Source organism: Hemicordylus capensis, chromosome 2 (genome assembly GCF_027244095.1).
Source record: "Hemicordylus capensis ecotype Gifberg chromosome 2, rHemCap1.1.pri, whole genome shotgun sequence".
Classification (NCBI taxonomy): domain Eukaryota; kingdom Metazoa; phylum Chordata; class Lepidosauria; order Squamata; family Cordylidae; genus Hemicordylus; species Hemicordylus capensis.
Genome location: NC_069658.1, coordinates 399,600,739 through 399,621,745, shown reverse-complemented (window position 1 = coordinate 399,621,745; position 21,007 = coordinate 399,600,739). Strand labels below are relative to the sequence as shown.

At 45.1% G+C, this 21,007-nt stretch overlaps 1 long non-coding RNA gene across 1 annotated transcript in view; it reads right to left on the bottom strand.

Moving 5' to 3' along the window:
* The window catches only part of LOC128345047 (uncharacterized), a 60,387-nt gene extending 41,021 nt beyond the window's left edge, over positions 1-19,366 (bottom strand). Inside the window, exon 1 of the long non-coding RNA XR_008316234.1 lies at positions 19,257-19,366. This is a non-coding gene — a long non-coding RNA (uncharacterized LOC128345047). The remainder of the gene's footprint in view (positions 1-19,256) is intronic.
* Between the last annotated feature and the right edge of the window lie 1,641 nt (positions 19,367-21,007).

Below are 21,007 nucleotides of genomic sequence, written 5' to 3'. Positions count from 1 at the left end.
AAAGGTGCCAATACAAAAAATATAGGAAGCTGCCTTGTACCAAGTCAAGCCATTGGCTCATCAAGCTCAGTAGTGTCTACATTGACTGGCAGCAGGTCTCCTAGGTTTCAGGCAGGAGTCTCTCCTACTTAACTGTAGATTGCATGATTTGAACCTAGGACCATCTGCAGATATTCTACCGCTGAGCTACAGCCCCATCCACTAATTAGCTTGCCCCTCATGCAGAGAAGGGAAGCATATAACCAAGCTGGAAACAACATAATTGTTGATTGTACCTCCTCAGCAAATGAGACTGTGTGTAAGCACAAGAGGTCACACATGACAGAAACTTGTAGGTTAGACGGTTTCATGGTTGCTAAATGTAATCACTGTGGTAAGCCTGAGCCCACGCCCGCTGGGTTTCCTCTGTCAGCTGAGGTGTGAGGTCTCAGTTCTCCATCCCAAGCAACTGGGCTCTGAAGGTGTTAGACAAGAGTCTTTTCACTTCCTCGATATCACTGCCTACCACAAACACCTGGTCACCATACCACAGTTGAGTCAGAGCAGATTTTTCGGAATGGAAAATGTCAAATATGTTGTGAGTGGCAGTGTGCCCCCACAATTTTGTTTCTCTTCCATATTCTTGAGCAACGGCCCATAAGTCACTGCTAACCACATAGTCTCCAGCCATCAGAGATGCTGATGGACTTCCCTTTGTAGCAGGAGATACAGCCCAAAGCCAACAGTTTGGTTTGATATAGAAATGGTTAATCCAGGCTCACAATAAGTGTATAAAAGTTTGGTTCAGGCTCCTAACAGAATGTAAAGCCAGTAGGCCTGAACAAGATTGTTTTAAAATGTGAGGTTTCTCTCTCTCTCTCTCTCTGCCAAGAGGTAGCAAATACCAGAGCCTGACAAAAGATACTGAATGTAGCCAAGGTCATGAGACAATTCTCCTCTCAGCAGAAAAAGAAACATAGCTGGGACCAGAATATACTGATAAGGAGTAGGGAGGGCGGATAGGTCAAACAGTAGCTTATGTCCAAGGCTACTTGGCACCACATGAAAACATCTGTTTGATTACAAAGACGTGTAGTGTAGAATTTACTGATTTGCTTGCTTTTTTCCCATCTATATAAACTAGCCACTGTGTACTTTCGGCATGCAGTGCTTGTCAGACTTTTTTGACTTGTATTGTGCCTTCATGATCATGAATAAAAAGCTTATTTGAGCACACACCCCTCGTTGAATTTGACTCAATTCTGTCAGGCAATGAGTTCTATTGCGTGAAGCTTGCTTATCCTCATTAGTTCAGTAAGATGCCACATTCTCTGTCAAAACTGGTGGAAGGATGAAAGCAAGGGACTGAATTAAACAGGAGGGCAAGGTTCCTGAGTATCTTCCCACAACAGTTTATATCAGTGCTGAGCCACCACCAGGTCATAGGAATGGAGATGTGAGTCCCAACAAAAGAGAGGCCAGAACCCGTGGAGTGTTGAGGCATAGCCACAGGACAAAGAGGCAGAAGCAGTTGAAAACTGCCTTCTGGAACTGGATAAAGTCTGATCAGGTTGACCATTACTGTGGAGAACCACAGCCACAATCAGAAGAGTTCTAGGTCAGGAGCTACACAGATAAGAGAGAGAAACTGGAAATATACAGAACTTGAGCACAAGGTTTGCATCTCAGGTAAGGAGCCAGGCCTGACCTGGAAGTATTTATAATCCAGGCCAGGTCAGAAGGAACCAAAGGAGGTCCATATCTGCAGGAGGGCCATATTTGGGCCTCTAAAAGCAGCAGCGCCCCTCACCCACCTTCATTGCGCACTCTTGAATAGCCCACCTCTGGAGCCCAGCACAGATCCAGAGATTTCTGACTGAAATTCTAGGAGATCCTAATAGCTTGTGATACTACCTACAGTGACTCACGGTCCAATTGTTTTATAACTGCTTCCCTCATAAACACAGAGTAATCTTATATAGATTTAACTAGGAGTTTATTCAGAAACAACTCCATTTTCTCCTTCTCCTTCCCCTCCCTTTCCCATTCTGACTCCACCCCCCCCCCCACCCCACACACACACACACTACAGGATCCCCACCGGGACAAACCTTTAAACAGCAAAGCATAAAAGATTACTAGACAGAATACAATTTAATCTGGCCCTGACAGAGAGGCTGTGCAAAAAGGGGGAGAAATGAGAGATGTGGGGGAATAATGTGTTCAAAATAGGGCTAAAATGTAGCTGAGCTGGATTTGGGGCATGTTGTGTTTTTTAAAAAAAAAATAATAAATCCCTTCACTTATTTGCCCTTACTGGAATCCAGGAGCTTGGCATGATCCCTATAGACCTATTTCCAGGAAAAGCCAGCTCCCCTTCCTCTTTACTAGATGCTGACTGCTAGGATTGGCCTCACGGGATCAACTCGTGGTGACTTGCCTTGGGGATGATGTGGATTTAATGCAGCATGGCTGCCAGCTGCTCTCTTGCCGCTTTTGTTTGGCTTTGAGAGCGTTAACGTCTGGCCTGTACCAAGCTTACTGTAGGATTACTATGTGTGAGAGCAGATTTCTTAATTCCTACCCACTCACCCCCCAAAAAACCCAAAAACCCTTCTTTCGCATCCGTGGGCCCAACACACTGCTGGCACTAAATGAAGGTTAAAACATGAGACAGGCTTGGGTGGGGACTTTTGTTGAAAAGACCACACTCGCTCACCCTCAAGTATCTCTAGTCTCCACAGGACCCACATTCATGCCCTGAGCCCCACAGAACAGAATACAGCCCTTCCTCGGGCTTTTTTTCTCTCAGGGGCTCAACCTACTGACTCAGCTCCTCCTTTTTCAAAGCAATTACCAGCAAGGGGCTTTGTAGGCTGTGCTCCCTACTCATTAACACCAAGTTGATTTATAGGAAACCGATGGCTGGGCCTGTCAGAGCTCATTAATGGCTGGCAAAAGAACAAGACAAACAGCCTGGCCAGCAAGAAAGGAAATCCTTGTCTGGGCCTCAGTAGAAATGTATGGCCCTTCCCCTCGCATTCCAGCCTGGGGCTCCACCACTGCACTAGCCTCTGCGAAAGAGCGGCCGCTGTTTCGTTGAGACATTCAGGTGGGACTAGAAGATCTAAGAACAAACTGACTTTTCTGGGTCATTCAAGAGGATCTGTTGTTGGGCAGGAGTACACCATAAAGTCTGGAGTTTCCTGATAGAAGGAGGTTATTTTTTTATCATAATTACTAGATCAGGATATGGAACAGTTCAGATAGTTTCCTTCCTGTGGGGACTCTGGGCCACCAATTAATGGGTCAAGGATATCAACAGGCCTGAAGATGATATAAAAATTTTCAAAACTATAGCTTTTTAATGCCAATTTGTCAGGCATATTCTAAGAAAATATTGAGCAGCAGATACGTTTCTTCAACAATGGGATGTCTAATTAAACAATATGGAGATTTGTCATGTTCTGTGGCACAAAGTAACTCAAGGCCTTTGTTATCCAGCAAATGAAGAACAAGGCCCTGAGGTTGGGGGGGGGGGCATGTAAGTGTTGTAATGCCCCTGAGGGATTCTCATATTTGTTTCCCAGAATAATGGCCCTCATCCAGCCAATGCCTTCTCTAAGAAACAGCAGGGTCACTGGTAAGAATCATCAGGTCCAAGATTCCATCACATGCACTCATGGTTGTGATACATGGGGAAGCACGGGAGTTTCCTGGCAAAACTACAGACCATGAGAAAATCCCATGTTCTGAGAATATGAAAGAAATACATGAGCATAAAGGTTGCACAAGAAAAGCTGATGACATTATGTTTAGAAAAAATGGTACTTCCAGCCCAGTATTAGATTTCACATGGTAGTAGCCATAGCAACAGATCCTAAGAGAAGCTGCAAAGTAATTATGGGAAAACCCTCACTCACAGAAAATAATTCTCATCAGCAAGACTTAGGAGCAGCCTAATAAGGGCTTGTATCCCAGCCAACTGATACTGATGGTGACTTTATTTGTAATGACCAACATCCTAACACTGTGCATTTACAGACAAAAGAAACATGCATGCAGCTGATGCGCTTCCACTTCTGAAGCATGGGTGCTTGTGCAGGGGGGACGGGGTTCACCAATCTCCCCTTCTTCTAGAAGTGCTCTGCACAATATATGTCCCTGAGTGCTGCACGACTATCAGGGACATATCTGTGTATTGCAAGAGCACTCTGGGGAAAGAGATTGCCTAAAATTACCCACACACACACAAGCACCCACACTTCAGAAGTGGGAGCACATCCACTGCATACATGCCCCTCTTTTTCCATATGAGCAGAGCGTTACAATTTCAGTCAATATTTTTAACTGAGCACAGTATTAATGTGTTACTTTTAAAAATCTATATTGTTTGCTACTAGCCTTGTGGCTTCAGAAAGCCAGTCTTGATAAATCTCAGAATGTTTCAGTGCCTTAGAATTTCCACTGAATATAGGAATCTCTAGTTCTCCTCAGTTGCTCTGCAGGAGCTGGAGTTGTAATTCCCAAAGGGACTGCAAAGGCACACACTGCATGCTATAAGATAATTGCTAGCATGCCACAATAAATGTGTTAATTCAGTACTTCTGTGTGTCGGTTCTCAAGAGGAGCGCAAGAAAGGCGAGCGAGCCAGAAAAATCCCACCAAAAATCGCCACCAAGGAAAACAGCGCGGTCCCTCCTGGTGGGTGCTTGGCTTTGCAAGTCCTTGTAAGCAAGGTAATATTATAAGTTCCCTGTTTTTTGTGTCCCGGTGCAGTCAGATCTGGGGGTTTCTAGGCTCTTTTTCCTCCTTTGAGAAGCGCCAGGTGGGCAGGGAAGATCGGGGGATGTGTATGTGCATTTTCCCCTCCCCTCCCTGCAAAGGCGGTGGCGGCGGTGGCACCTACCCAAGCACCAGACCCCCAGTATGTCTGTGGGTCCAAATTAGCTACCTAGACTGCCTGCTGCATATCTGTATGATTTACTGTTCTGGCATTACCTCACTCCATTCAGTTCTGTTGGAGGCAGATAATTCTCCCCCCTTCTATACAATGGATATGATTGGTGTAAGTCATTCCTGACTTAGAGTCAGAAGAATGACCCATGCTCACAGGTGGCTTCCTGATTCATCTCTGTATGAGTCCCTGCTATGAACTTGCCTACTTCCAGTCAGGGAACATGTTCAGAGCAGCGACCCACACAGAAACACAGGTTACTTTTACAGTGTGTAGAATGCCATGTACGTCCAGAAAATAAGCCTGTCTCAAACTAAGTTTGGGAAACACTGAATTAGGGAGAGAATGCATTGCATTCCAGAAGCACATGTTATATAGCGATAGAATCGGTTAGTGCTGGATTTTTATATATATATCAAGACGTTTATAGATCCATCACAGCTATGTCAATTAACCTGAAGCAATGTATAAAATTGGAGAACTGGAAATGATAATGTCATGTGGACCAAATACCTCAGTCACCCCTAAGAGATTAGCCAATATATTAGCATATACAATGGTGTCTGTGTACCATTCTTCCTCCAAGGAGCCCAGAATGGTGTACAGGCACTCCCCGAATTATGAACATCTGACTTAAAAATCTGTACATAAAACAAAGCTCCATAACATCATATTAAGGAAGGTCCCAACTTACAAAAGTTAACCCGCACATACGAACATGTCATTGCTTTTGGGAACTATATGCATTCTGAGTTAGGAACATCCAACTTACAAACAAACTTTTGGAACACAACCCATTTGTAAGCTGGGGACTTCTTGTACAAAGTTATGATTAGCATATACAAGCAGAGAGTTGAAGAAAGCAAGGCACGTCATGCCAAAAGTGGTAAACTAGAAGCTCAAATAGGCAAGATCATTAGGCCAGAAAGACTGCCTATGAGACATGAAGGTCATTCAACATGGCCAGCCCTACCTGGGTCAGACAGGGCAGGCGCAGGTAGGGCTGGACGTCTACAGTGCTGGGATTGCTCCTGATCTCACCACTCCTCCCCAGTAGCCCTGAAAGTGAGGTAGGAGAAGCATCTAATTGTTTTTTATTTATTTTGCATTTATATCCCACTCTTCCTCCAAAGAGCCCAGAGCAGTGCACATAGTTTTGGTTATCCTCACAACAACCCTGTGAGTTAGGTTAGGCTAAGAGATAACTGAGTGGCCCAGAGTCACCCAGTGAGTTTCATGGCTGAATGGGGATTTGAGCTCAAGTGGGTTCTTTGCGGACAAAATCTCCTGTATTCGGGCCGACTTGGACTCCACTATTTCTGCAGGGTCTGTGAGGGAGGTATCCAGCAATCCCTCTTGCAGTGTTAGGTTGGATCAGTTTCAATCTGTGACTCCTGATGACGTGGACAAGCTGCTTGGAGCGGTATGGCCTCCTACTTGTTCTCTGGATCCTTGCCCAACCTGGCTGCTTCGATCTAGCGGAGAGATTGTTGGAGGGGGCCTAGTTAATATCATAAATGCATTGCTGAGAGAGGGTAGGGTAACTCCATGTTTGAAGGAGGCAATAGTTAGACCTCTTCTTAAGAAGCCTTCCCTGGAAACTGATTATCTAGACCCATTTCAAACTGGCTTTAGAACGGGTTATGGGGTTGAGTCTGCCTTGGTCGGCCTGATGGATGACTTTTACCGGGAAATCAACAAAGGGAGTGTGACTTCTCTTGGATCTCTCAGCGGCGTTCGATACCATCGACCATGGTATCCTTCTGGGTCACCTGGGGGAGTTGGGGATGGGGGCACTGCTTTGCAGTGGTTCTGCTCCTATCTCTCGGGTAGATTCCAGATAGTGGAGCTTGGTGACAGTTGCTCCTCAAAATAAGAGCTGTTATATGGAGTCCCTCAGGGCTCCATTCTGTCACCAATCCTTTTTTATATCTACATGAAACCGCTGTGTGATGTCATCAGGAGTTTTGGTGCTGGGTGTTATCAGTATGCTGATGACACCCAAATCCACTTCTCCTTTTGATCTGCATCATCAGGAAATGGTGTTCATTCCCTAAATGCCTGCCTACAGGCAGTAATGGGCTGGATGAGGGATAAAAAATTGAAGCTGAATCCAAGCAAGATGGAGGTGCTCATTGTGGGGGCTCAGAAACTGAGGAGTGAGTTAGATCTTCCTGTGATAGATGGGGTTACACTCCCCCGGAAAGAGTAGATATGCAGCTTGGGAGTACTACTGGACCCAGGCCTCACCCTGGTATCTCAGGTGGAGGCCATGGCCAGGAGTGCTTTCTGTCAGCTTCTGCTGATTCAGCAGCTGCGTCCATTCCTTTAAGAGGACAACCTCAAAACAGTGGTGTACCAACTGGTAACCTCCAGGCTTGACTATTGTAATGCGCTCTGCATGGGGCTGCCTTTGTACATAGTTTGGAAACTTCAATTAGTTCAGAATGCGGCAGCCAGACTGGTCTCTGGGGCAACTCGGAGAGACCATATTATGCCTGTTTTAAAACAGTTGCACTGGCTGCCGATATGTTTCCTGGCAAAATACAAAGTGCTGGTTATTACCTTTAAAGCCCTAAATGGCTTAGGTCCAGGTTACCTTAGAGAGCGCCTTCTTCTGCATGATCCCCACTGCAGATTAAGATCATCTGAGGAGGTTCATCTCCAGTTACCACCGGTATGTCTGGTGGTGACTCAGAGGCGAGCCTTCTCTGTAGTTGCTCCTGGACTGTGAATTGCGCTCCTGCAGAAATCTGTAATTCAAACTCTTTATTGGTTTTTAGGAGAGTCCTTAAGACCTATCTGTTTGGCCTGGCCTTCCAGGGTTTTTCAATTGTTATAAAGCGTTTTTAATGTATCTGTTTTTCAGGGTTTTAAACTGTTTTATTGTTTAATTGTTTTATGGTATTTTACATTTTTAATTGTTGATTGATTTTAACTGTCTTTGTTTTATTTGTAAACTGCCCTGAGCCAGCTTTGGAAAGGCGGTATAAAAATTGAATGAATGAATGAATACATAAATAAATAAGTCTCCCCAGTCCTAATCCAAGCACTATACTACACTGGCTCATTATGGGATATTTTCAATTCTGGGCCCAATGCACAAGCAGCGGAAAGCTAGTAAGGTCGTCCAAACAACCGAAAACCTCAGGGGTGGGGAGAGCTGGCACACAGTCAAAGTGTCTTGGAGAGCTCTGCAGCTCATGCAGCATATGAGCCACACTGAGGCAAATGGCAAAGCCTGGAGCTGGAGAGGAAGTCCTCTGTCATCCCACAATGCATCACACTAGGAATGCAGTGCATGGGGGAATTACCCTGCTGCAGGGTGCTCTTGCCACCCGGCTTTGTGAACACTAGGGCTGCAGGCAGCCTGAGCATTCCCACAAGGGGGAGTGGGGTAGAAAGGCACACTCATGTTCTTCTACCCCACTATTAGCCCAGCTAAAAAACCAAGGCTACCCTGTCATGGAGTAATAGGGTCAGGACCTATCCTGGTGCTTCACATGACCAGGCTATACCCAGGCAGGGCATCCTGGCCTGGGTATAGCCGGTCAGGAGAATGGCCTTAGTGTCTCAGAGGCACTGCTCTACCCCAGTTGCATCCCAATAGTATGGGCAGTATACATGATGAATATCTGTTCCCTCATCCCCGCCCCCTACACACAGCTCAGTAATTTATTCCATCATCCCAGGAAAAGCCATTTACTGTCAATAACAGCTGTAATTAATTCTCCTCAAAGGCCTCTCAATTATTCATCCAGGGCCGCAGAGAAAACAATTAAAGCACTTTACATCTCTGGGCCGTCCCTGGCTCTAGGTGGAAGGCAAAGGGAGGGACAACATTGCACTGTGGAGCTTCAGTACAATGTGGCAACCCAGGGAATGAGGGAGACTCAGTCTGGAGAACTTCACATGGTTGATTTTTGTATACAGTCTCCCCAAAGCAAATATATTAGGGGGCTATTTGCACAATCGAGGGGGTGGGGCAGGGGGTGGGAAGGGTGGTTCAACTCACTTTCTCCCCAGATGAGTACTTGACTGTTGCTGAGAGCACAGGCCACGTAATGCAGCACGGAGCTTGTGAGGACATGTCTTGGCTTCCAGATATCCCACAATGCAGTCTGACATGCGCAGTGCATTGGGTGATTCCCCCAGGAGATGGACTCTCTAGGCTCTTGTCTCTGTGTCCGCTGGGGCTGAACGTAGCCCCAGCAAACACACGATCCCAGAGCCTGGGTTAAGGGCTCTCTAAGAGCCAAGTTGAAAAGCTGGGCTAGGTGGCGCTGCCCTGCCGGGATTGGGCCCAATCCCAGTAGTTCTATTGCACAGCCTAACCCAGGCTGCGTGTGAGAACAGCCTCTAGAACAGTGATAGTCCAAGTGAGGGGTCCCAGTGCAAAATTCTCCCCTTGGTTCCATCCCTAAAACTTCATACTCTGATGAGGCCTCCTCACTACTAAACAGAACTAGGACTTTCCCACATGCACACCCTTTTCCCCCCTCAGGGCTGAGCTGAGAGGATAATACAGGGCTGCACAACTTTGACCCTCCAGTTGTTTTGGACTACAACCAGGGGCAGAGCCACCATTGAGTGGATGGGTTCAAAGAACCCAGGCCACTGCCAATCAGGGGCCGCGCCTGGCACCCCAGCCACACACCCTGCGTCTGAAGTCAGACGCAGGAGGCGTGGCGGGGGGGCTGTCGATGGGAGGAATGTAGGCTGCCGCCTGGCTTCCTCCGCCAAGGACTACAACTCCCATAGTCCCCAACCATGGTGGCCAATAGTCAGTGATGATGGTAGTCCTACAACACCTAGAGGACCAAAGCTGTGCAGCCCTGCATTAATATGAAGCAAGCATACTTGTATATATGTTAAAAATCCCTATAATAATTTTACAGGATGATTACTGGCAACAAAGGAGTTAAACTTTGGCTGTGAAAAGACAGACTCTTTGGGTGAATGAAGGAAAGATACACAAAGATATCTCCTTATAGCAGAAGGTAGGAAGCTGGGAAGGTCTAGCTAGGATTGCCTCATTCTGTCAGAAAGAGTTTGTGCCTTTAGAAGTTGTATAAAAGGAGCTGCATAATAGGAATTATTATGCAGCACTATAATGGGAGACGCTATGCCTGGCAAAATTACGTCTTTCACAGGGTGATAAAGGTCAGAGCCATTCTGTTTGGGCAAGTACTACACAGCCAGTTTGAATGCATATTTTATTTAGGTAAGCTTTTATGTCTGAATATATGCTTCTATGTGGCATTCCCAGTTTCTGCAAACCAGAAAACTACAGATGGTAAGTAAGGAAAACTGGATTTATGATGAAAACTGGTCTGAATGGCTTGGGGGATTAACCCAGAATTGGGGTCAGAAGCAGCTGAGGAGATGGTTTGTCTTCCTCCAGAAAATGGGTGAGGAGGGTGATACTCCTGTTTAATTGTCTAAACACCCACACGTTGATCGAGCCATCTCTCCTATCCCAGGCTGCAAACGGTTAAACAAACAACAAATCTTCTCCCTCTCCCCATCACCACCATCCGCTATGCAGCCAGGGGGCGGGGCTGTCGGGAAGTCCAGATTTCTGCAGGGGTTTTACTGGAAAAGTTGTTGTGGCAGGTGGGAGGGGGTCACCATGGCAACGCCAATGGCACGAACTAGTTAGCGAGTGGCATACTCTCAGGGATCAGTTTCATCAAAAACATGAGAATGAAAAAACATGCCTAGCCTGGAGAAGAAGGAGCAATGTGAAATTGAATATCAGTATTAAACAGGGAAGTGCTGGAGTATGAGCCTATTTGGAAGCCGTACATTCTATCCCCACCCCAAACCAAGATTCCTAGGGAGTGATTGTGATTATTCACTGGAAAGGGAAAGGCAGCACTCCACATGCCCAGAGACACTCTTCCTTATTACCTGCTCTTCAGGGATTGCAGTGACAAGCCACTGATAACATATTTGGGGGCAGGTACATAAGCCACCTAATGGCACAGCGGAGAAATGACTTGCCTAATAAGCATGCTGGTTCAAATCCCTGCTGGTATGCTTCCCAAACTATGGGAAGCAGCTATATCAGGCAGTAGCAATATAGGAAGATGCTGAAAGGCATCATCTCATACTGCATGAGAGGAGGCAATGGTAAACCCCTCCTGTATTCTACCAAAGACAACCACAGGGCTTTGTGATCGCCAGGAGTCAACACCACACTTTACCCTTACAAGTTGATGCCCTGGGTGGCAGCCAAATGGAAGAAGCTGTGAAGCAATATGTAGCCACAGCAGGAACAATGAAAGGCAGGGAATCTTACTATCTAACTGATTAAAAGTATATGCCTTCCTCACCCCTTCTTCCAAATACAAGTGCCCTTCTTGTCTGTAATTTTCACAGTGCTGTACCATGTCTGGGCAATGAAGTCTTAGGACTGATACCAGGGAGGATCTGAGATAGTTCATGAGGTGAGAGACTGGCTGGACAGCTTTTCTTGTCCAGCTGTAGCTGTATACAAGCCTGTTTTCAACTGAAATTTCAACTGAAATCAAATCTGGACGCTCTGAATTGCTTAGGACTCATCTTAATTCTCTTAAGCTCAAACACAGAGAGCTGTCTTATGCAAACCTGGACCAAAGATGGAAAGAGGTGAGCTGCATCAACACAATTTCAAAGACAGAGCAATCTTGAAAGGCAGGGATTTCATTTGTGAGCTTACACATAGCCCAATCCATTGGGCGCACGTGCGGAAGTACAGACATCTCTTCTTAGTGTGGCTGGAAAGATGCGGCTTTGATTGATTGATTGATTGACTGACTGACTGATTAAGTGTCATCAAGTAGGTGTCAACTCTTAGCAACCACATAGAGATCCAGCGTGGTGTAGTGGTTAGAGTGCTGGACTAGGACTGGGGAGACCCAAGTTCAACTCCCCATTCAGCCATGAAACTAGCTGGGTGACTCTGGGCCAGTCACTTCTCTCTCAGCCTAACCTACTTCACAGGGTTGTTGTGAGGAGAAACTCAAGTATGTAGTACACCGCTCTGGGCTCCTTGGAGGAAGAGTGGGATATAAATGTAATAAATAATAATAATAATAATAGATAGATAGATAGATAGATTCTCTCCAGGATGATCTGTCTTCAACTTGGCCTTTAAGGTCTCTCAGTGGTGCATTCATTCCTGTCGTAATCGAGTCTATCCACCTTGCTGCTGGATGTCCTCTTTTTCTCTTTCCTTCAACTTTTCCCAGCATGATGGACTTCTCAAGGGAGCTGGGTCTTTGCAAAAGGTGTCTGAAGTATGATAGTTTGAGCCTGATCATTTGTGCCTCGAGTGGAAATTCTGGATTGATTTGTTCTATGCTCCATATGTTTCTTTTCCTGGCTGTCCATGGTGTCCTCAAAAGTCTTCTCCCGCACCAAAGTTCAAAAGCGTCAATACTTTTTCTATCTTGCTTCTTCAAAGTCCAGCTTTCGCATCCATAGAGTGTCACAGGAAAAACCATGGTCCAAACAATTTTAATCTTTGTAGGTATAGACACAGCACAGCATCTAAATATCCTTTCCAAGGCCTTTATTGCAACCCTACCAAGTGCTAGTCTTCAGCATTATTTCTTGACTGCTGGATCCTGTTGATAGTTGAACCTAAAAGGCAGAAGTTATCCACCACTTCAATGTAGTCACCCAAATCCTAAGAACTCTGAATTATTCCCAGCTCCTGTCTAGATTTTTCATGAAATGGGAAACAGCCTTTATCTGGCAAATTTTCAGGCAAGGTGTATGTGCTCTCTTCATGATTTTGAATGACAGATTCATTTTTAATATAGATGTTTTTAAATTAATTGTTGAAAATATTGCCCACCCTGAGCCTTAGGGGATCAGGTGGGTTACAAACCTACACCTACCTACACCTGCCTTTCAGCAGGAGCTTTTCTAATAAGGCATGTCATTGTGGTAACGCAACACCTTTTTACTGCTATAAATCTGCTGGTAAAACCCAGACCTGCACAATCCACTTGTGCTTGCATTGGCAGCCAAACACAATTTTAGCTGATGATGCCTATGTTTTTGCAGCAATCTGTTTACATTAATGGCCAACCAGACTTGACACAGGAGATCACTGAATGGCTATATTTAGGTTCCTTTCCCCCCTTAAAACCAGTTGTGAGCAGGGGGAAAGGGGTGACACTTTTCTTCCCTCATGATTTTCCCAATCTAAAACACCCGGAAAGCTTGAATTTGTCCCATTGGGGGAAACGTGTGTACCTGTAGTTTTCTCCTGTGTAGCAAATAGAAGCTTTGGGAGGGTGATTTTGTTTGGGGAAATGGTGCAGGAGGAAGGGGCTAAACGCCCTCTTTCCTATTATCATGGTCCTGATTTAATGGTAGGGATGGATTTATGGCTCAGTGGTAGAACACTTGCTTTGCATACAGAAGGTACCAGTTTTAATCCCTGGAATCTCCATATGCAGCAGGGGCGTAACAAGGCTGGAGTGGGCCCAGAGACAAAATTTTAAAACGGGCCCCTCACTGATACACACACACTTCACATGTGACTTGCCTCTGGGGGGGGGCCTCGAGGCGTGGGGGCCCCCAGGCAGCCGCCTCCCCTTGCCTAATAGTAGTTACGCCCCTGATACGTAGCTGGGGAAAATCTCAGATGAAACTGGAGAGCCATTGCTAGTCAGAGTGGTCAATATGGAGCTAAATGAATCAATAGTCTAACTCAGTATAAGGCAGCTTCATATGTTCAATTTCCCCTCCCATGCTGCTTTTAAGTGTGGGGAGGGAAATGTCAAGAAACTGAATCATGGAATTCCAGTCACATTTGGATTGGCCCTAAAACATCTAGCGGCTTTACCATCTCTCAGTGATCTTTAGGATGTGTGCAGAAGTGACCTTTAGGATGTGTGCAAAACTGGGATGTACTGCAGGTTAATCACCCATAGCTCAAGCCCAGCTTCCTCACAACCAACACAACCCATTAAATTACTGGCCAGCAAAATGAATGCTGATTAGTTCCTCTAGTCCCTCCCTATATTGTTCAAGAAGGTTGCCTATTTTATTATTATTATTATTATTATTATTATATTCCTTGTTTACACAGTCAGAAAGGTGTTATTGACTGGTTTGTTTTATCCAGACATCGTGTCCTTCCCAAGGACCTAGGATGCCAGAATTTTATTGTCAATTGTTATAGATATCGTCACAGAATATAGGCTGTTCCCAGTAAAGTTGCTTTTTGTAATTGGCTGATGGTGGTTTCTGTGGCCCCTATGGTGTTGAAGCGCTCTTCAACGTCTTTTGGAATTGCACCTAGGGTGCCAATTACCACTGGGATTATTTTGGTCTTCTTCTGCCACAGCCTTTCAATTTCAATTTGTAGATCTTTGTATTTTCTTCTATTCGGCTATCAACCTGGTATTGCTATGTCAATTATTTTGACTTGTTTTTCTTTCTTCTCAACTACAGTTATATCTGGTGTATTGTGTGGCAGATGTTTGTCTGTTTGTAGTGGAAGTCCCATAATATTTTTGCATCTTTATTTTCTTCAACTTTTTCAATTTTATGGTCCCACCAATTTTTGGCTACAGGTAACTTGTATTTTTTGCAGATGTTCCAGTGTATCATCTCTGCTACCTTGTCATGTCATTGTTTGTAGTCAGTCAGTGCAATCTTTTTACAACAGTCATTAGGTGGTCCATTGTTTCATCTGCTTCTTTACAAAGGCGGCACTTGCTGTTTGTTGTTGATTTTTCTGCTTATGTTCTTATTGCATTTGTTCTTAGTGCCTGTTCTTGTGCAGCCAATATTAAACCCTCTGTTTCTTTCTTCAAGTTGCCATTCTTAAGCCAATGCCAGGTCTTGATGATGATTGATTTTCCAGTTATAGTGTGCAAATATTGACCACGCAGTGGCTTATTTTTCCATTTTTCTGCTCGGTTCTTTCTTGTAGGCCTGCTTTGTTTCATTGGTGTTGAATAGTTTCTCGTTTAAGTGCTTCTTCTTCTTCACTGCCCTTTATATATTCTTCAAGGCCTCTTTTCTCCCCTTCTACTGTTTGATGGACTTGCAGCATTCCTCTTCCACCTGAGCTGCGAGGGAGGTATAGCCTATCTATATCACTACGGGGGTGCAGAGCATGATTGATGGTCATTGTTTTCCTGGTCTTACGATCTAGCGTCTCTAGCTCTGCCTGGGTCCAGTCTATTATTCCTGCACTGTATCTGATAACAGGTATAGCCCAGGTGTTTATGGCTTGTATGGTGTTCCCGGCATAGCGTTTGGAATTTAGGGTTTTTCTAACTCTCCTGATGTATTCACTTCCAATTTTTCTTTTAACTTCAGTGTGTGCGATGTTATCAGCCTGGACAATGCCCAAGTATTTGTAATGTTCTTTCTCTTCCAGGTTCTTGATGTTGCTTCCATTGGGCAACTATTTCTATTCCTTCTGTTTTTGTTATTTTTCCTCTGTTCATTATTAATGCAGCACACTTGTCTAGTCCAAACTCCATTGCTATATCGCTACTGAATATACGGACAGTGTTTAGCAGTGATTCGAATTCTGATTGGGACTTTCCATACAACTTCAAATTGCCCATGTAGAGCAGATAGTTTATTTTTCTTGATGTTTTAGATGTTTGGTATCCGAGGCTTGTTTTGTTTAGTATTTGTGAAAGTGGAGTCATGGCGATTACAAATATTATTATTATTATATAATAACAATTACAAATACTAGACTAGAGCCTGTCTTCTGCCCTTGCCTGGTCAGCAGAGCAGGGCCCCCCGGCCTGAGCTGCCCCCCTGGCCTCTAAAGCATCTGACTGCAGACACCTTTTGCTCAGGCCCAGGCATACCAATCCAGCTAAGAGTAGAGTCCATGAAAAATACAGTCTGACACAATCCAGACAACTCAAAACACAGGAAAGGCCAGGATATAGGGGATGGGTCCGTAACTCAGTGGCAGAGCACCTGCTTTGCATGCAGACGGATCCTGGTTCAGTTCCTGTCATCTCCAGGTAGGGCTGGGAAGGACTCCTGCCTGGAACCTTGCAGAGCTGCTGCCAGTCAGCAGTGTAAAGGTAAAGTGTGCCGCCGAGTTGGTGTCAACTCCTGGGGACCATAGAGCCCTGTGGTGGTTGTCTTTGGTAGAATGCAGGAGGGGGTTATGATTGCCTCCTCCAGCACAGTCTGAGATGATGCCTTTCAGCACCTTCCTATATCGCTGCTGCCCAATAAAGGTGTTTCGCATAGTCTGGGAAACATACCTGTGGGGATTCGAACCAGCAACCTCTGGCTTGCTAGTCAAGTCATTTCCCCACTGCGTACCATTTATTGGCCATTCAGTGTAGATAATACTAATCTTGATGGACCAGTGGTCTGACTTGGTATAAGGCAGATTCCTATGTTCCAGATAACCAAAGAAAAAAGCAAATGAGCCAAGCCTCAGGCAGTCAAGTCACACATAGGCTCTCTCTCTCTCTCTCTCCCCCACACACATACTCTTGGAGCAGCAACAGCTATGCCATTCAAACTTTCCACAGGCTGAAATCCTGCTCCAGGCATTGCAAACTGCTCTCTTGCATAGCTGCAGGGTGAATTTGGGGCCGTCACACACACTCATTCATACACACACACACACACACACACACACACACACTGTGTGTGTGTGTGTGTGTGTGTGTGTGTGTGTGTGTGTGTGTAGTATATTTCTTGTATTTTGGCTCTGGAAGATTCAGCTAGAGTGGCCAGCATCCCAACTAAGCATGCTAGGAAGAAGCTACCCAGCTGCAGAGAGCTTCCTTACCTTCGCAGTGCCTACCACACAAAGAGGGGGGAAACTGTGGTCTCCTCTTTTTCCAGACATGTCAAAAATATTTCTCTGAGGGTCACACATTGAAAAATGAGTCTGGCTGGAAGGAAAATGGCCTCAGGGGAAAACATTTGCAAGAGAGAACTGGCCACAGAATTGGTAATTGCAGGCCTTTCTCCCTTTCTGCCCTGTAAGTAACTCCCACTGCAACATTCCCCATTATCTCAGCAATGTGGGGTTGGGGGACCACATGTTTGCCAAGATAAGGTGTAGCTTGGCCCTAGACCAGTAAAAAGAACAAAAAATTCTTACCAGGCAAGATATAACATCACTATCACCCATACTGACTAGCCACACCAGAGCACACAAGTAGCAGAGATGGGTGGTGGAGAAGGGGCAAATGTGTTGGAGATGAACTTCCAGTGCATCAACCTTTTGCACCAACTGTCCTAATGACCACTAGGGGCATTGGGAGTAGAGACAGTGAGTCAGGGTCTCCCTATCTGTCCCTACTCTATGACCCCTGAACTGACTCTGCAGCACTTCCTGGGCTGAGTCACACAATCCTTCCTTTCCTCCTAGAGCAGATGGAAACATCTCTCTCTCTCTCTCTCCTTACCTATCCATTATGTAGTCCTTTAGATTAGATATAGGTCTTTCCTATCTAAGTGTATTTAACCAGTAAATGTTTAGTGTTTAGTCATACAAGGATCTCCATGTGTTTTCTCTAAATAGCTGCAATATCCAAACCATCCTCTGCTACCTACTCTGTAACTGGAGTGTGTGCTCATTCTTTAGTGCTCTGCTGTTTTACCTATTGTGGGTAAAAATCAACAACCTCTAACAAAATGTGCCTGAGGAAAGGGGCAGATTAGTTTAGGGAGTATTCTCCCCACTAATCTCCCCTTGTTATCACTTGACTCTGCTGGAGTTGTGCTGGCCTGGTTTCTCTTTCTCTTTGACCACAGGCCTAGGCTCCCAAGTGGAGACTGGGTGAGCCAAGGGATGGCAGAAAGACAAAAACGCTGCTCTAACCAGTCTTCTCCCTTCTCAGTTCATTGGCCACATTAGCATGTAGCATGAAACCAGAGGTCGCTGGACCAGCAGTTAGTTTTTTTAACCATGAATCGCATCACAGATGTTCGCCCAGCCATAGTTTGGAAACCTCAGTTTTCAGGGCAGGGGAACCCCTCCCTCTTCCTGGTCTGCCAAGGCTGCATCTCAGCAAGCTCTATAGTGCTCGTGTCACCAGACTGTGGACAAGGCGTCAGCACGTCACAAGAGCGGCAGCCATTGGCCATGATCTTGAAGGGGGCATGTCGAGCACAATAGTGCCTTTTCAGAATGGTCTGCCTGCCCTCTTCAGGGTTTTCAGGAAGAACCTCAACTCTCCTGTTTTCGCAGGGTTTCAATGGGAATTAATTTTAAATAATTAAATAATAAATTTAATAATCATTAGTAATTTAAAAAAACTTCTTTTAATAACTATTTTATTCTATTGTTTTTTATTGTTTGTATTGTAACGTATTGTAATCGGTGACTTTTAAATATTTTAAATTTTGTACACCGCCTTGAGATGTACATATCAGGTGGCATAGAAATATGACAAACAAACAAACATTATTATTATTATTATTATTATTAATTCAATTTATATACTGCCCTTCCAAAATGGCTCAGGGCAGGGGCGTAGCAAGGTTGGAGTGGGCCCAGAGACAAGATTTTAAAATGGGCCCCCCCCCCAAAGTCCAGGGCCTCCGCACACCCCAGGCCCCCAAGGATTTAAGTCTGATATTCCAAAATAAGTATGCTGCCTGCAAATACATTTCACTGAATACACACACACGTCACAATATATAGTGATATACATTGAGTACTATACATTTGTATTACTTTTAATGCCTAGAACACACTAGAAAGATGAATTATTAAAATGGGCCCCTCGCTGCAGATTAGCAAAGGAGACTTTCAACCATGCAGGGTGAACCTATGTTTGTTTTCTCAGAATTCTGAACAAATTCAGTCAAGTTTGATTGCAGGAGGTTTTTCACAGGAGGCTTTTAAAGCCCTTTAAGACACATCTCCTCTGGAATGGAGGTGCTGCATTCACATGTTGGCCAGATTGACCCTGAAGTCCCTGCAAGTTATTGGGGAGCAGTTCACACACAAGAAAAATAAAATAAAAGCACCACACATGCTTCACAGTTCTCACTCAGACCTTCTGGGTTGCAAAACAACTTGAACATAAGTGCATTTATAAATGAATGAATGAATAAATAAAATTAATAAAATACTGTTCCAGAAGTTTTTGCAATTTTCTGCCATGAAACAAGCCACTTATAGGACTTTTTAGATAGTTTTTTTAAGTCAGCAAATTTTCCAAGCTGTTTCAAAATAAATATTCAGAGACTTCTCGGTCCCTCCTCCCCCACCCCCATATCCAAGCCCTATGGCAAGCAGATCCCTATATATGGGGTGGGGTGGGGCGGGAAAGGTAACCACAAAAAGGAGTTCACACTCTACCTGGAAAATGCTGGTCTGGGTTAAGCAGGGCAGCAAGGAGTCTTCTGCTGCAGAGAACACTCTGGCTGCCTCCTCCTTCCAGGCTGGCTTGGGCCCTACTCAAGTTCAGGCTTCACTGCGGCCTACACGGAGGCCTCCGTGGAAGCCCCGCCCACCCACCGATCAGCTGAGAGGCGGGAGAAAAGGAGCTCTTTGCAGCTTGCCTGCTGCTTCCATTGCCGGCCAGCAGAACAAGCAGGAGAGACGGCGAAGAGGGCAAGTGGCTGAGGGGCCTTGGGGCTGGGCAGGGGGCAATGGGGAGTCACATGAGGTGCCTCTGGGGTGCCCCTCCAGGCAGTGGGGCCCCCAGACAACTGTCTCCCCTTGCCCTATCATTGTTACGCGCCTGGCTCAGGGAAGTTTACACAGAGAAATAATAAATAAATAAGATGGATCCCTGACCCCAAAGGGCTCACAATCTAAAAAGAAACATAAGATAGACACCAGCAACAATCACTGGAAGTATTGTGCTGGGGGTGAATAGGGCCAGTTGCTTCGCCCCTGCTCAATAAAGAGAGTCACCACATTAAAAGGTGCCTCTTTGCCAAGTTAGCAGAGGTATAAATAAATAAATAAATAAATAAGTTTCATTTTTGTTTTTCAGTATGTTAGAACTATTTGTCCCACACTTCCCATATGCATGTTTCTTGCTCACGTGACTGTAGGCTTGGTTTTAATTTAGGTTTCCTTTGATAAACGGTGTATGTGTAATATTGCATCTGTGTGTCCAAACACACTCCAATAAATCTGATGCAATTTGCTGCAAAAAGTACAAGAGATGGAACTTAAGATGGGATGGAGATGTGATAGCTGTACCACTGAACTCAGTGTGACTTATTTCCAAGTAGAGGCTCAGTGGGGAAGTAACTTGCCTGTGGGCAAGAAGTTGCTGGTTCGAATCCCTGCTGGTATGTTTCCCAGACTATGGGAAACACCTATATTGGGCAGCAGTTATATAAGAAGATGCTGAAAGGCACCATTTCATGCTACGCGAGATATGGCAATGGTAAACCCCTCCTGTATTCTACCAAAGAAAACCACAGGGCTCCGTGGTCACTAGGAGCTGATACGGACTTGACAGCACAACCTTACTTTACTTAATGGTACACATTAGCAAGATATGTCGGTAAATGAATGCACAAGTTCTGTGGAGGGACAATGGTCAGGAAGAACCATGGCTCCAGGGAGCCATAGATTACAAGAGGCAGAGCCACAGATTGCACCAGCTCCTTCCATGAATATCAGCAGCAGGTTACACACACACACACACACACACACACACACACACACAACCTGGATGCACCTTTAACGATGGACTGGAAGATTAAAAAGGCTTGAAGAAACAAGGTTAGCTAGAAGCAGAACTTTCACAAGTTCCACTACCTATTGGGGATCACAGAAAAAGAAGCAAGTTAACCTGGATCTATAGAATTGTAAGGCCAAAAACAATCCCGTATTTAAGCACTGCATACTTTACATGGCAATCATTACAATGATGTTTCCCACAGGACATACAAAGCATGGACAACAGGCACATGACACGTCCTGAAATACCTGTGCAAATATCTAAGAGCCCAGATTGGGCTGTGGATTCTTGAAGCACATACACAGAGTGTTGTTAATTTATTATTAAATGTTTGTTCTGCCCTTCTCCCAAGGAATTCAGAATGATACCTATAGTGTGGATCTCCCCAGTTTATCCTCACAACAAG